The sequence below is a fragment of the Pinus tabuliformis genome, chromosome 3_1 (assembly GCF_031772625.1).
Source record: "Pinus tabuliformis cultivar Carrire ecotype Pingquan chromosome 3_1, CPIR1, whole genome shotgun sequence".
NCBI classification, from domain to species: Eukaryota; Viridiplantae; Streptophyta; class Pinopsida; order Pinales; family Pinaceae; genus Pinus; species Pinus tabuliformis.
In genome coordinates this window covers 938873981-938891228 of record NC_142301.1, presented here as the reverse complement: position 1 = coordinate 938891228, position 17248 = coordinate 938873981, and the positions used below count along the sequence as shown (strand labels likewise).

The 17248-nt window shown below is 32.0% G+C and overlaps 1 pseudogene; it reads right to left on the bottom strand.

Annotated features, from left to right (window-relative positions):
* Positions 1-1975: 1975 nt before the first annotated feature.
* LOC149190865 (psbP domain-containing protein 5, chloroplastic-like) lies at positions 1976-8181 on the bottom strand (annotated as a pseudogene).
* Between the last annotated feature and the right edge of the window lie 9067 nt (positions 8182-17248).

The following is a 17248-nucleotide window of genomic DNA, read 5'->3' as shown; positions in this document are numbered from 1 at the left end:
TTTTCCATCCTGCGCAGCTGGAACCAAATCATAAGTATTTGCTCTTAACATTTGCAAAACACTATATATCACTATGCAATCCTTGGTAAAACTATATATTTATGGTTTCGCGATCCTTCAAATGAACAAATCTTAGTTTATGGTTCTTTTCGATTGTGATTATGTTTTTGGCAAAGTGAAATAAATAAGACTTACGTAAACTCTGGGTATTAATGAAATCTGATTATATAAGTTGAGCATATTATTATCAAGTTATGTGATGTGGCAATACACTAATTTTCATATTGTACAACTGTACATCGATTGGTGCGCTTTTCATTTGATTTCATGGTGTACATTTTGCTAAAAATGTTGACAAAATCCAATCCATTTAATGTTGAAAAAATACGATCTATTTAATGAAGTAAAAAATTACAATAAAATTTTTGCCTTTTTGGAAATGAAGTTCTAAAACATCTTTAATCCAACTCTTTTATAGGGCATTGACAACAAACAAGCAGTTCACATCATAGGGCTCAACCGACATATTTTTGAGCATAGATGCTATTTTATATTTGTTTTTCAACCTCTTCAATTTCTTGCAATGATAATATGAATGTGTTGTGCCTTATTTTCATAAAATGTTCACATCACAGGGCTAATGTAATTTGTCTTATTTTTTTTTATCTATTGTAACAACATAAATATCTATCTCTCTTTTTGTGTCTTCATATAATTATGGGTATCTCTATGTAAGAAAGAAACTATATAGGTACAAATAGAAAGTAAATAGTATATCTATCTTAAGAAACTAAATAGTATATATATTTTAAGAGGAACATGATTATTCACAAATGAATGTACTATCTATTTGCGATGAACTTGATGATATATATTGTATTATCAAGATTCATTGTCTCGATTTTTGTTTGTAGTTGGTCACTTGATGATATCTATTGTATTATCGAGATTCATTGTCCCGATTTTTGTACGTAGTTACTCTGTTTTATCCATGTCTCAAATTTTGTACTTAGTTGGCCTATTCTATCCATGTTTATTTAATGTTTATATATGATATTGTTAAATTTATTTATTTAATTACAATAGTTTTTTCTTTTCTAACATATTTATATTGGTACACGCATATGTCTGACTTTTTTGGGACATTAATCAAGAATTTCCATTGCAAATTTGTAAAAGAGAGATCTCAAATATAGTTTTTACTTCTCTATCCTAAAAAGAGATTTTTGTCTTGAATAAAGCTTGAATGATCTTGGATCCAGTTTCAAGTGCAAATCAAGAAAATGTTACAGAGTATACCTAAGTAAGCAGCAAAGCAAAGTCAAAGGTAGATGTTCCTTTCCGTTCTTGTCACAGACATCCATCCACCACTATTGTGGCTCTTGTTATAAACTCATTTCTTTTATCTATCATTGTTGTGGCTCTCGTTATAAACTCATTTCTTTTAGAAAAATTGGTTAGTTTTCTTTCACGGCCATTAGCCATTGGGACACAGAGTTTATGCGATATGTATATATTCCCAAGCAAAAGTTGCATTTTCTTTAACTTCACGATATTTAGCTGCTTTTTTTACAGTAAATGTTTACTTGTCTAAGTCTTGTTTATAGTGGATATGACTCTTGGTGAAGACATTTATCGAACTCTACATATAATGTCTATTTCAAGACTAATAAATTCCTTTTCTTTTATACTGGAAAGGAAGAGGGTTTCGACCTGTCTATATTGTTCGTACTTTCTTTTGGCTGTTTAGAAAAGGAGGTCTCAATTTAGTTGGTTGTAAAACCTCGTCTTTCTTCTTTGTAGTTTTATAACGAATTTCTTTAAACAACATTATTCACACACAACCATGATTTTTATTTATTCATAGACCCCACATATACATATATATATAGTATTGGATGCCCAGTAAGCTCTTTTTGGGGCGATTCATAGAAAATGGGGCGATTCTGAGAATTTTCGGGTGGTGGGGCGATTCTCAGAATCGCCCTGCCACCACCACTGGTGGCGGGGTGGTGGCGGGGCGATTCTGAGAATTGCCCCACCACCCGAAAATTCTCAGAATCGCCTCATCTACTATGAATCGCCCCAAATAGTGCTTACTGGGCATCCAATACGATATTAAGCGAAGAAATCGTAGCCCTACATAAGATCTACGGTGATGGCACTGCTGGGAATTGAACTGGGGTTGCCTTGGGTGTTATTTGGGTGTTATTGTCAGAAAGAATAGACTCAGTGACATCTTTTGCATCCCATGTGTTCTTGTCCTTCGAAGTCAGAAAGCGATTATTTGGAGGACCTATCGAAACAGAAATAACAAGGTTGTCTTTGATGTCTCGACGTTCGGAAACAATGCGCTACCGAGCATCGGCAGATAAGGGCGCAGATGAAGAATATCGTTCTAGCTTTCTAGACTCGATCTACTTCAATTTGTATTATTGCCTGGGTATATTCAGAGGATAAGAAAATGTGTAACCATTTATCTCATCAACCTATAAACCATATTCTGGCTCTTCAAATATTTTATCTGTATCAAGAGCTCTCCCAGACTCAGCAGCAAATAAAAATGATATTGGCCCCCAAAACCCGTACAATAGCAAATCCATCCAGCAGATATAATCTTTATTTGATCCTAACACTGTCATATCTCTGTTCTCTGGCATTGCCTTCAAATTCCCTTTAAAGTTGAAGGACTTCACTTTATAAGTAAATTGTTTGCAGTGCGGCTATTTGTTCATCAAAGAGGCCGAGACTTCGCCAGTCATCATCATTCAATTCATGGATGAAGATGATCCTCCAAGGTGGCAAGAAAAGATCACAGCAAACTTCTTTGATTAAGTAGATGAGTAACGCTATTGCGAAGAGTACTGTCGCAATTGTCAAAGAGCTAACTAATACCTACCACTACGCGTCCATAATTACTCGATTTCTGTTTCCAGATGTATAACGTGTCTCAGGTGGCGATTTTTTTTTTTTGAAGAATGTCCCAAGTTGATCTTCTCTAATTTATCAATGAGGTACGTGTTTTATATCCCTCAAGCATTTTCAAGACCAATATATAAGCTAACACATATTCTCGGTGATTTTTTTTTTGTCTTAAAATATATTAAGTGTCCCCATGGGGTTACATGGACTTTCAATGTAAGTTGTAACTAAAATTCACTGTCCCTGTCTAGTAATATTAGACATTAGACATTAGTTGGAGGTAAAATTGATAAAATTATGAGCTCAAGATTTAAGTTACTATGGTGAAGATAGTATAGAAAGTTCAGGCTTTCATATGGTCTATCAAGAGTGTTATTTTAGTTCATTATCATTCAAACAAGGGGCCATTAAGTTTGGTGCTATCTGTGTCTAAGATATTTAGATGAAAATTGATCGAGATTAGGTTTTTAATTTGATTAAGAATATTTTTAAAATGATTAAGAATAAGGGAATGGAAATAGGAGTAGCTTTTAAAAGCAAAATTCAAGTGTGTTTTCTAGTCAATTCATCTTTATCTAAGATATTTACATGAAAATTGATTGAGATTATGGTTTTCACCTTGATTAAGAAGACTTTTAAAATGACCATGTTAAGCATAAAGGAATGGAAATAGGAGTAGTTTTTAAAAGCAAAATCCAAGTGTGCTTTCTAGAAATTCATGGAAAGACAATAGATGAGTCTAAAATATTTGAAATGCTTTAACACTAAGGTTATAGTTGTGGTACAATAATATATTTTTAGTTAATTTTATTAGGAATTCACAAGAGATTAGATATATTCGTTTAACATTGAAAGCTTTTTATTTCGAGGATTAAGAAATACTTCTTTATTATATTAATTTATCCATAAAGGTCATTTACTTTTTAAAAAAAAAAAATTGTTACTTTCACTTTAGGTTTGGTTTCTGATCCAATGGGTTTGTATAGATCTCGAGGTAATAGACTCCTTAAATATGACTCAAGGATTTCTAAAAGTATTCTTCCAATATTAATGAGTTTCTATGTCTACAATGTAATCACCACAATGAAATAATAAGCATTTACTACCAACTAGATGTTCATAGCCCCATAAAAAGTTTTTATATCCCTCGTTACTTCCCCCATTGGGGTGCTTTTCATTTATTTTATTTCTCCCTTTTCTTTTATTTAGATATGAGGATGGGTAACATCTAATTGATAATAGTGAGGGAAGCAACACATTGAATAACCATATTAATAGGGCTATCTCCTTATATTGGGTGTAAATTCTTGACCTAATTGACTTTTTAGAATTATTGCCAAGGGAGATGTTTTTATGCTGTTGTTAAGATATTCATAGTGAATTTGATAAATGTAATCCTTTCTCAGTGGTAATTGATGTTAATGGAGGTCCAAACTTAGTTTGCTCATTTTGGTTGTGTTTCCCATTGTGGTATTAGCGTCCATGTGCTCCTCATGAGTCACCTGCAACAAAATAAGACAAACACAAAATACCATGTAACCATATTTAAAATGCCATCAAAGTTATTATAGTGGTTCATAAGATGACAATGATAGTGACCTTCCTTTAAAGGTTTGGAAAGAAATTATAATAGATTATTATTATGGTTTTAGATACTCTAATCAAAGTAAATCAAGTGGTCGTAGGTAGCTCATCGTATTCTCCCTACATGTGGGGTATGATTTCACTGATGATGCATTATTAGGATTGTGATTGACACAAGAGTTATCTTCTGGGAACTTGCTTGTTTTTTCCAATTATTTCATTCTTGAGAGAAAATCCTCTGGCATCTAGGTTTGGGATTTATTGATAGCAAATGAAGTTATGCTACCTTTTTTTCTCGTGAACACATTTATGAGGGAATAACAAGGTTCTTGAGGTGTAACTGAGTTGCTTTAGAACAAACGAAACTTGCTTTTGGGATTCCTTGTGAACTTTTTGTGAACATATTTTATGAAGAGGGTGATCAGTATAGCGAGGGTCATTAGAGGAGATTCACTGTAATCTGACTCCAGTTCCTCTTTTTAGCGAAATCCTGGCCTCCTATGAAGTTTTCATGCTCAAAATTAAAATAAGGATAATCAGGAAAATGTGTTTGATGTGATATGATAAATTTGTCCATCTATGTTTAGGTGAAAAAACCATGGCATGTAATGGTTGAAAACATCTTGAATTTATACTTAGGAAAGAAAAATGATATTCTACCAAAAACATTAATGTGTTTTTTTCCTCATAAACAACTTTGTTTGGCACATAAAAATTTGGGTTTACTAGCATTTTTAAAAAAGTTTGAAAATTGACCCTAAAAAAAAAAATCATTGTTCCAGTATCATCACTTTTTCGTTTTGAAGCTATATATTGCACGAAAATTTGGTAGTAAATTTCGTAGTCACTACCATTTTTAAAACATGTTCAAAATTGACCCCTAAAAAATAAAATCATCGTTCCAGTATAAACACTTTTTGTTTTTAGCACTATTTTTGATGTTTTTTCAGGGTTTTTTGGCCAGAGTTCCCATTTTGAGTTTATAGTTCCCGTTTCAAAGTTTACATTGATGTCTCCAACTTGGCCCTCTTTTGGCGCTTTGTGTATGCAATTTTAAATGGAAAGAAAAACTTCTCAAGTTTGACTTTAATATTGATATAATGTCTTACTTTCACTTATTAAACTTTCAAACATATTAAATTTTCTATGAAGTTTTACGGTATTTTTGGGCTTATTCTTGTGTGTGTCCTTCTTTCAGTCCTCAAAATTTTATTAGCTATTGATTTGAACTAAACAATGACTTCATAGCTTCCTTAATGAGTGTTTACAGAAAAGTAAGATTGTTCACAACAATGATTCAATATTAGTCTAAATATTTATTCACTGCAATTTTTCCCATTTAACTGACTAACGTCAGTTCTAGGTTTTATTCTAAGCTTTAAGATATATGAAATCTAAATTTTATCTTGAGCGTTAAAATACATAAAATAACTTTAAAATGCATTAAAATATTACATAGTCGGGCCTCAGCTTTACCAAGGCTGGATGCTTCCATTTTACGTGATTGGAGACATCCTCCAAAACATCCTCCTCAAAGATTGTGTGGATTCCCTAGTCGGGGTGGGGTGTCAACTAGGATTCCTTGGTCTGTAATGTATTGTATAATTGGGTTGAGAGGGTTACCCTTAACTCTAATGTGCCTTCAAGTCATCACTAGTGATAATGGTTGACTTTGTTGTTATGGCTTCCTATAACTAAATTTACAATAACTAAACTTACAATCAAGTTGGGACAAATTATATAAATATGTAAATTTGTATGGGTTAATACCTTTTAGTGGTGGTTGTAATTACATGAAAAATAAACATTCTTTTAAAGGTTTAAATCTCAGAAAACATGGAAACCATTGGGGTTATCAACAGAAAATATCCATTCCATTGGGAACAAATAAAATTGCATCTTTGGCCCTTCAAACAATAGTATCTACCAAAACAAAAGAAATAGGATTGATCTCAAATTGTTACCTTTCTCCCGCAAAAAAAAATATCGCCTTAGTGAATTGTATTGGCCACCTTTCTCTTGCAGAAAAGCCGGTCACCCAAGGTAATTGTATTGTTCACATTTCTCTTGCAAAATGTTGTCACTACTATATTACTAGGTAATTGTATTGGTCACCTTTTTCTTGCAAAATGTTGTCACTATTGTCTTCCTCTTTTCAATAGAACTTTTGGCAAATAGAGAAGGACTTTAGAAAATTACGTCAATTTAAAATAAAATATTATCTTTATGTAAATAAAGATTAAATAATTATTTTAAAAATAATTAAATTTTAAAAAATAAACTATCAAAAGATATAACTATACACTCTCAAAAAAATATTAAATTTATAATAATAAAACAATATTTTAAATACAAAAATATATATTATATTATATATATATATATATATATATATATATATATATATGATATATATATATATATATATATAATTTACTTTTGTTTTTTAAACATACTAAATATTTAACAACATAGCTTTATTTTCAAAGGAGAGAACAAGTAATATAGGCATTTCCATGCAACAATGAAGGCTATGGAGTTTGGTATTAGATCGGTACTACCTATATACTATGTTCAGTTGTTTTAAATGCCAAGTAACAACATGGATATTAGCTACATAACCGATCATATGGTGGATATTGCTTATAATAACTATTGAATGTTTAAAGTTTTGGTATTGTCTTTAAATCCCAAGTAACAATATGGATATTGAGTACATAACTAATTATATTTATAGTAGATCATATGGTGGATATTGGCCACTATAACTAAAAGCAAGCAATATAGACATTGTTAACCAACTTTTAAGGTTGTGGTGGTGCGGAAATGTAAAATAATTACTATTGTAACAACCTAACAACCTATATGCCATGCACTATAACCCTAAATGTGAAGTAAGAGCTTGGATACTCACCACATAACATTCCATATTATAACTTAAATTTTAAATTGCATTTGGTGATTAACTACCAAATATATTTATAATTAGTGATTGATTATTATATATGGAGAGATTAATTATAATAAATTGTTTAAAATAATATAATTATTAAAAATATATAAATATATAATAATAACAATAAATAAATAAAAATTAATAATAAAAAATAAATATTAAAAAGATATTAAATATAAAAATATTAGGTATAATATTATAGTGATATATATAATACTTATTATTTATTATATTTTTTAAAATGTATAAAGCATTACCTATCAAATTTGTTCACACCAAATATTCAATCATACAATATTTTTTTTGGAGTCGTCTAAGGAGGCGGTATCAAGATGGCTAAAAGTGGCCAGAATCCAGGCAATTTTTTTTCAAAAAATCTAGCAGTAGCAGTGTTTGAATCATGTTTTTGATGATGAAAATGGATTCAAACCCATCAAAAACTTTTGGGGCACCCAAAATATTGAATTTTGACAATTGTAACATGGATTTTATTAAAATATGGCCAGAATTTCCATGATTTGTAAAACAAAAAAATAGTATGATTAAACTATATGATTTTTTTTTTATCTATTTCATAACATAATATTATTTTCAAAAGAATTTAAAGTAATATAGACGTGGGCATTGACATTAAGATGCACCATTTAAGGCACCATAATTTGGTATTAGAATCATACCATCTGCATAGCAAGTGCAATATCGGGGATATTGGCCACCATAAGTAGCATTTAAGACTTTGTTGTTGTGGGATTCTAAACTAATGCCAGGTTGCACCTTCTTCCCTCCGCCAGAGGAGGGAAATGATAATGACACATCAGACAGTTCGGATTAGGATTGTTGATGCAAGGAAGAGGGAACACCTAGCAAATGCCAAAGATAATGGAAGAATCTGCCCAAGTTTTGGTTAGATTTCTTGTAGTAATTATAGTTGGTTTTCTTTTATAGTAAGTAAATCCCAATCTGTGTTTTGGAAATGTAGGTTGTTACTGAGTACAGACATAATGCCTTATTTTTTGTAGGATTTTGTGTTTTGAGTTATTTGTTTTAGAATTTGCAGGGGGTAGAGAAGATCTCAAGCTTGGCGCCCTTTTGGCGCTCTATATATGTAAGTTTGAATTGAAAGGAAAACTTCTCAAGTTAAGCTTTAATATTGATTTAATGTCTTACTTTCACTTGAACTTTCAAACATATTAAATGGTCTATGAAGCTTTACTGTATTTTTGGGAATATTCTTGAAGCTTTACTGTATTTTTGGGAATATTTTGTCAATTCTCAAAATTTTACTTTTTGGTTGTTGATTTGAACTAAAGAGCCATTTCATAGCTTTCTTGATCATTGTTTATGGAAATGTGTGCTTGTTTACATTAACTATTCAATATTAGTCTAGACATTTAGTCGTTGCAAATTTTACCATTTAACTGACTAACCTCAGTTCTAAGTTTTACTCTGGGCTTTAAGATATATGAAATCTAACTTCTATCCATTAAAATATTTAATAGCAGGGCCTCCCAAACTTTCAAATGCATTAAAATCTTGAATAGCAGGGCCTCCCAAACTTTTTACAAAATTAAAATCTTTACCAAAATTTTCACCACAAAAATGTAGCCTCCATATACTAATCTTTTCATTGTATATGGCCCTCAAGCCCCTTCCAAGAAGCAAGACATGTTATGCCACCTCCACTCCCTAAAGGACCAGCTGGAACCCAACAAATGGATCATAGGCAGTGAATTTATCATCATCGCCACTCTAAAAGAAAAAAAGGGCAGTAGAAGACAACTAGAAGCATAATTTGAACACCTGAGGAACTTTATATAAGAAACAAGTATGGTGGGCATGAAAATGAAAAATGGACATTTCACCTAGAATAAAAAGAGAGGGGGAATGACACAGATATCCTCATAGTTGGACCATTTCCTGGTTTCAGAACATTTAATCATAGGAAAGCATGAGCTCGCTGTGGAGATTCTACCATCTTTTGGATCAAACCACTAGCCCATCTCCCTATCATGGAGGCCATTCTGTAAGCCCCTGAAGCATCCTTTTCGATTTGAACAATTCTGGCTCTCATATACCAATCCCATCAATAGGATTGAAAGCTGGTGAAAGGGGATGAACAACATTAAGGGGCCCAGGATGTTTGTCTTCCAATAAAATCTTAAGAAGCTCAATATCCGCCTCAAAATATGGAACAAAGAGGAGTTTGACAATATCTTCCAAGAGAAACATGTCCTTGAAAATGTTATTACCACCCTTCAATAGAAAATTGTCCTAAATGGTCACTGTGAGGAAATTGATGGCAAGGAATCAAACCTCACCAAACGACTGGAGGAATGCTACAAGCAGGAGGAAATCTATTGGAAGCAAAAATCCTAGATAAAATGGCTCAAAAAGGGAGAACATAACACCTCCTTCTTCCACGTATCAACCATGCAAGACATGGAAGTGAGTCGCAACAGCTCTCTTCGAAGTGAAATAGTGAAATTGCAGAAAAAGAGGATATTAAAAAGGAACTAGTCAACTACTTCTCAAAAAATTTGCAAGAACCTCAAATGTAGCATCGGGAAGCCATGGACCAGATCACAATAGACATCCCAAAACTAATCACTAATGAATAGAACATGGCTCTCATCAGACCTATCTCAGAGACAAATACCTTGGAGTCTCTCAATTAGATGGCAGAAAATAAAGCCCTTGGACCTAATGGATTCACAGTAACATTCTTCAAACAACGTTGGCACTTCCTTCACAATGAAATTCATGCCATCATCGAGGAATCAAGGAGCAACACAGCCATCCTCCATTCCTTCAATGGCACCTTCTTGGCCCTAGTTCCCTAGGAGGACAATGTTGCATCTCCACGTAAATACCAACTCGTCACTCTCTATAATGTTGTTTACAAAATCATAACCAAAGTCAAAGAAAATAAGCTAAAGCCCATTATTCCCTTCATCATCTCACCTAAGCAGCTCTGACTACATGGAAGGTAGAAAAATCCTTGATGGCATAATCCTAGCACATGAGGCCATACACTCCCTCAAAACCTTCAAGAAGCCTGCAATGCTTATAAAGCTAGACATGTCCAAGGCCTTTGATAAGCTCAATTGGGACTACATCAAAAGCACCCTTCGAGCATTCGGTTTTTTCTCCCACTAGATTCAATGGATTATGTCACTAATCTCCATTTCCTTCTTCTCCATCCTGGTCAACGTCTCACCAATGGACCCCTCCACCCTTCTAGAGGCATAAGGAAATGGGATCCTCTCTCCCTTTCCTCTTCATTCTCATGGTTGAAGGTCTTGGCCAAGCCTTAAAAGTTGCTCTCCAGAAAGGCTCAATCAAAGGTTTCACCCTTCATGATAGCATCACCCTTTCTCATCAACAATTCATGAATGAAACCCTCCTTTTGAACCACCCATTTGTTCATGAAGCCAAGGCAATCAAAGCCATCTTTAACCTCTTCTCTAAATCCTCTGGCAACTCCATGAATTTGGCTAAGTCCCAAATCTTCTTTTACAACACTACTTCCATTACCCAGAGGAATATCAAATGCATCCTTAGATTCTCTTCAGCCTCTCTCCCATCCAAATACCTGGGAGCCCTCCTTATTGATTCTGCCATCAAGCACTCTTCCTAGTGAGAGCTCCTTGACAAGCTTAACTCCAAGCTGAGCTATTGGACCTTTTGATCCTTAAACATAGTAGGTCGACTAGTCCTCCTCAAAATCTATCCTACAAGGAATGCCTATCTATTTGTTTTTTGTCTTGGTATCCCCCAAGTGGGCTCTCAAAAGCATCGAAAATATCCATCGTTATTTCTTTTGGGGAGGAGCATACTGAAAGCACTCTGCCTCCCAAATGCATACGGAGGGCTCAGATGTCATGACCCGGAACGTCCAACAAGGTTCAAGGTGCCAAAGTCTGGTGGAAATGGATAAAATATGAGACAAAACCATGGGCACATCTGTGGCACATCAAATATTCAAGGGACACTCCTCAGTAGGATCTCATTCGCATTTCTAGTCAATCTATGGCTCCCTCATCTAGAACTTGGCCAACCTTAACATATATTTTATTCAAACACACTGCTTTTGGGGAATTTGTGATGGCAAAGAGGCTAGATTCTGGAATGACTCCTGGAAGGAACTCCCAAGCCTAAGAAACATCCTTCCTACTCATCTCAGTCAAGCCTCATCCCAAAGCACAGGTTGCAACATTGTCCATTAGTTTTGGACCAATTCAGGGAACAATGTAGCTCACACATGGGTTCAAAAAATCCTATGTGAAGAGGAAGATACAGAGCCCAACATGACTTCCCTTTAGTAGGATCTTCTCGAAAGAACCATTAGGCATAATGAGGGGTCAGACATCCTTCATTGGGGCTCCAACAATATCAGAACCTTCTCAGTAAAGGAGGCCTATCACTTCCTAACAAAGGAGGGACTTCCTGATCTTGATCCCTTTTGGATTGAACTTTGGCGCATGAGAACCTATCCCAATGTTAAAACTTTCACATGGCTTATCATTAATGCCAAAATCTCAAATGGGACAATTTGGCAAAAATTGGTTTTTAAGGCCCATCCTAGTGTTGTATATGCAAAAATCAGCGAGAGACGATAGATTACCTATTCACACCCTGCCCTTATGCCAACATCCTATGGAGAAAGCTTGAGCATGACTTCCAAAGATATGCTTGGGTGGAAGGAAACATTTCCCAAACTTGGTTTGTAGATTTCTGTGGAGTGGTTTCTGAGAGACTGAATTCGGATATTCCACAGTGTTCATCATTTTTATTTGTCGACGTTTCGAGCCTAGATCAAGACTCATCATCAGGACTGATATACAAAGAAGAGAAAAGCGTGTGATAAATATGGTGTAGGAGGGCTTGTTGAGTTGATAAGCTGACCTTTTAATAATATTTAATCCTATTTTTATTTAATTCTTATAATATTATCATGTTATATTTATTGAATGTATTGCTATCTATGCGCTATTTTATTTTATTTTATTTTATTTTTTTTTATTATCATTATTATTTTTATTATTTATTAATTTATTTATTTATTATATACTTAGTAAATAATTGTTATTGTTACTGATTTTCTTTTCTACTTTTATTTTATTTTCTTTATAACTTATTTTTTTATTTTTAATGTTTGTTGATCTTGTATAATGTCAATAAGGTTTAATTTTTATCATTGTATTAATTTTATTTTATTTTTAATTAATAAATATTTAATTAATATAATTAATTTAAAATATATATATATATATATATATATATATATATATATATATATATATATATATATATATATATATATATTTATATATATTTATTTATTTATTTATTTATTTATTTATTTTATTTTATTTTTATAATTGTATTATTTTTATTTTTATTTATTAATATCTATATATATATATTTAATTTTTATTTTTATTTTTTATTTTTATTTTTATAATTGTATTAATTTTATTTTATTTTATTTATTTATTATATACTTAGTAAATAATTATTATTGTTACTGATTTTCTTTTCTCAATGTCAATAAGGTTTAATTTTTATAATTGTATAAATATATAATTTTTTTTTTAATGTGAGATTAGTTTTATATTGTTATATATTTAATTAGTATAATTAATTTAAAAGATATATATATATATATATATATATATATATATATATATATATTATTTTATTTCTATAATTAATTTAAAAGTTATATATCTATATATATATATATCTATATCTATATCTATATATATATATATATATATATATATATATATATATATATATATATATATATATATATATATTATTTAATTTTTATAAACCAATCTAGACGATAAAATAAAAAAACGCCTCACCCCAGATTGTGAAATCACGCCTCGTATTTATGGAGCCCCTAAAGTGCATAAAAAAGAGGTTCCCTTAAGACCTATAGTCAACACTATAGGGTCTCCCACTTATGAATTAGCAAAATATGTCGCTAGCATTTTAGCACTGCTAGTTGGCAAAACCAGCTCTTACATAAAAGATTCCAATCAATTTGTCAAATTCATTAAAAATACAAAATTAGACCCAGAAGATAAGATTGTCAGTTTTGACGTAGTCCAACTCTTCACCAAGATCCCCCTAGATGAAGCTATACAAGTGGTTAAAGAAGTGGTGGACCCCCAAACTGCTAAGTTAGCTGAAGTCTGTCTTCGCTCCACCTTCTTCTCCTTCCAAGGTGAGATATTTGAACAAACGTCGGGTGTTGCTATGGGATCACCTCTTTCACCAATTGTAGCTAACCTCTTCATGGAAAAATTTGAGAAGAAAGCTCTTGATTCATACCCATTAAAACCTAAGTTCTGGGTCAGGTTTGTGGATGACACCAGTGTCAATTGGCCTCATGGTGATAATGAACTTAAAAACTTTTTGAACCATCTCAATAGCATATCTAGTGACATCAAGTTCACAATGGAGATGGAGGAGAATAATTGCATACCATTCCTGGACATTCTCCTCATAAGAAACAAGGATGGCTCCATAGGTCATAAAGTATTCAGAAAGAAGGCGCATACCGATAACTACCTCCATGCTGATTCACATCACCACCCAGCCCAAAAGATGGGGGTACTGCAGACCCTCTTCACTAGAGCTTGTAGAATCTCAGATGAAAACCACACTGAAGAAGAGATTACATACTTAAAAAGAACTTTTGCCAACTTAGGATACAATAATAAAAGCATCTTCAAAGCCATTCAAAAGGCCAAGTCTGGAAACAATACAAACAAATCAATAAACCCCATGACTTCTAATGCCTACCTCCCATACATTCAAGGAGTCACTGACAAGCTAGCCAAAATTCTCAGAAAGAAAGATGTCAAAACTTCATTCAAACCTTTGTCAACTATCAAACAAAGAATGAAATCGGTAAAAGACAGCCAGGAACAGCTACAACAGAAAGGTGTTTATATCATCAACTGCTCTTGTGGAGAACAATATATAGGGGAAACTGGCAGGTCTGTGAGGATTAGGCTCAAGGAGCATAGTGCAGATATCCGTAAAGAAAGAACGCGCTCTTCAGCTTTAGCTGAGCATGCAGGTAAAACAAACCATCATATATGCCTTGAAGACACTAAGGTCATTGCGAATGAAAAACACCATTTCAAGCGGAAAGTTCGTGAGGCTATTGAAATCATTAAACACCCTCGTAACCTTAATAGAGATGGAGGCTTGGAAATTAGTAAAAATTGGAACTCTCTACTTACCCCCATTGAATAAGTTATCCCTTCCTCCTCATACCCCTTCCTCCCCTCTTCTGTCCCTGTCAAGCATTTCCCTCGCTTAACCTAGCATCATAGAGGACTATAAGAAATTTGACCTTTGCGTCTTAATATATCTAGGCGTTTAATTAATAAATATAAATATAAAACTGCTCAGAAGAAATGGGTTACTAGATATTCATGAAATTATGAAAATCAAACCTAATCCTTTAACTTAAGGCTCTTAAGAACTTTGTATAAAAAAAAATGAAAAATTATAGCTTTTAAATTAATTATATTAATTAAATATAACAATATAAAACTAATCTCACATTTTTAATTTTAATTAATAGTTAAAATAAAAATAAATAAATAAAAATAAAAATAAAAATAAAATTAATTAATTAATTAATAAAAATAAAATTAACAGAATTATAAAAATTAAATAAAATATAAATATATATATATATATATATATATATATATATATATATATATATATATATATATATATATATATATATATATATATATATATATATAGATATAGATATAGATATAGATTTAAATTAAATTGATTATATTAATTAAACATATATTAAATAAAAATAAAATAAAATTAATACAATTATAAAAATAAAATAAAATAAAAATAAATAAATAAATATAGATAGATAGATATATAACTTTTAAATTAATTATACTAATTAAATATATAACAATATAAAACTAATCTCACATTAAAAAAAAAAATTATATATTTATACAATTATAAAAATTAAACCTTATTGACATTGAGAAAAGAAAATCAATAACAATAATAATTATTTACTAAGTATATAATAAATAAATAAAATAAAATAAAATTAATACAATTATAAAAATAAAAATAAAAAATACAAATATAAAAATTAAATAAAATATATATATATATATATATCTTTTAAATTAATTATATAATTAATTATTTATTAATTAAAAATAAAATAAAATTAATACAATGATAAAAATTAAACCTTATTGACATTACACAAGATCAACAAACATTAAAAAAAAAAAAATAAGTTATAAAAAAAAAAAAAAAAGGTAGAAAAGAAAATCAGTAACAATAACAATTATTTGCTAAGTATATAATAAATTAATTAATTAATAAATAATAAAAATAATAATGATAATAAATAAATAAAATAAAATAAAATAGCGCATAGATAGCAATACATTCAATAAATATAACATGATAATATTATAAGAATTAAATAAAAATAGGATTAAATATTATTAAAAGGTCGGTTTATCAACTCAACAAACCCTCCTACACCATATTTATCACACGCTTTTCTCTTCTCTGTATATCAGTCCTGATGATGAGTCTTGATCTAGGCTCAAAACATCGACAAATAAAAATGATGAACACTGTGGCTGAATCCAGTCTCTCATTTCCCAAACTATCAAGAATTGGCCCAAAACACTATTTCTCAATCCCATCCTCAACGACCTTTGGTCCATTGCTCCGAGCCAACTAGCCTAAGAATTATGGAAAGAAAGGAATCAAAGAATCTTCAACAACAAACAAAAACCTCCTAAAAGCACTTGGAAACTTTTCCACAAACACCTTGAGGAAGCCATAGCCCTCACCAAATGGAATGCCATGGACTTCCAAGCTCCACCACTAGAAAAATTATTCTAACCTGATGGAACCTCAAGCTCCCAAATATCCAAGCAACCTCTCCTATAGACAACACTAAATACCTCTACCTTGATACTTGGAAGCTACCACCTCCCATTCATTTCAAGCTCAACTTCGATGGGGCCTCCAAAGGAAATCCTGGGGATGTTGGCATCAGAGGGGTCATCTATGATCACACAAGGGAGACTCTAAGAATCTAAATGGGTTACATAGGCCACGAAATCAATAATGTAGATGAGCTGGAAGCATTGGTTGAGGGTATATGTACAACACAACACCACCACTTGCTTCCTTTAATAGTTGAAGGGGACTCAAGAATTATTTTTCATGCAACTCAGTGAAGCCTCAATGACAAGCCAACATCTAAATGCTCAACAAGCTGGCGTCTGGACCACCACATGCAACAACTAGCATCCCTCCTTTCCCAAAAGGAGGCCATAATCTTCTCCCACGCCAAAAGCAAAGGAAATACTTTGGAAAACTTCCTAGCTAGTAAGGGATTTAAAGATCACAAGTAATGCAAGGATTTGCCCCTATCATCGCCAACCATTGCAAACTAGTCCCCTCTCTGTAAGCACATTGTTGTCAAGGACTTCCTCCTCTCAGATTTGGGTGTTCACACTGAGTCGATCACTTGCCCAATGATCAAGGTGGATATTGGTGGCCACCCGCCCATTCCACCTAGACCTCCAATCAGTTTCATTAGTTTCCTTTTCTATAGCAGTATTTACTATTTTTAACAATTTTTTGAGTCCTAAACTTCCGGAGCAATTTTGACCCCCTAAACGACATTTTTTTATGTTTGCAACAAACCCATGGTTGTAAGTAGGGGCCTACGAC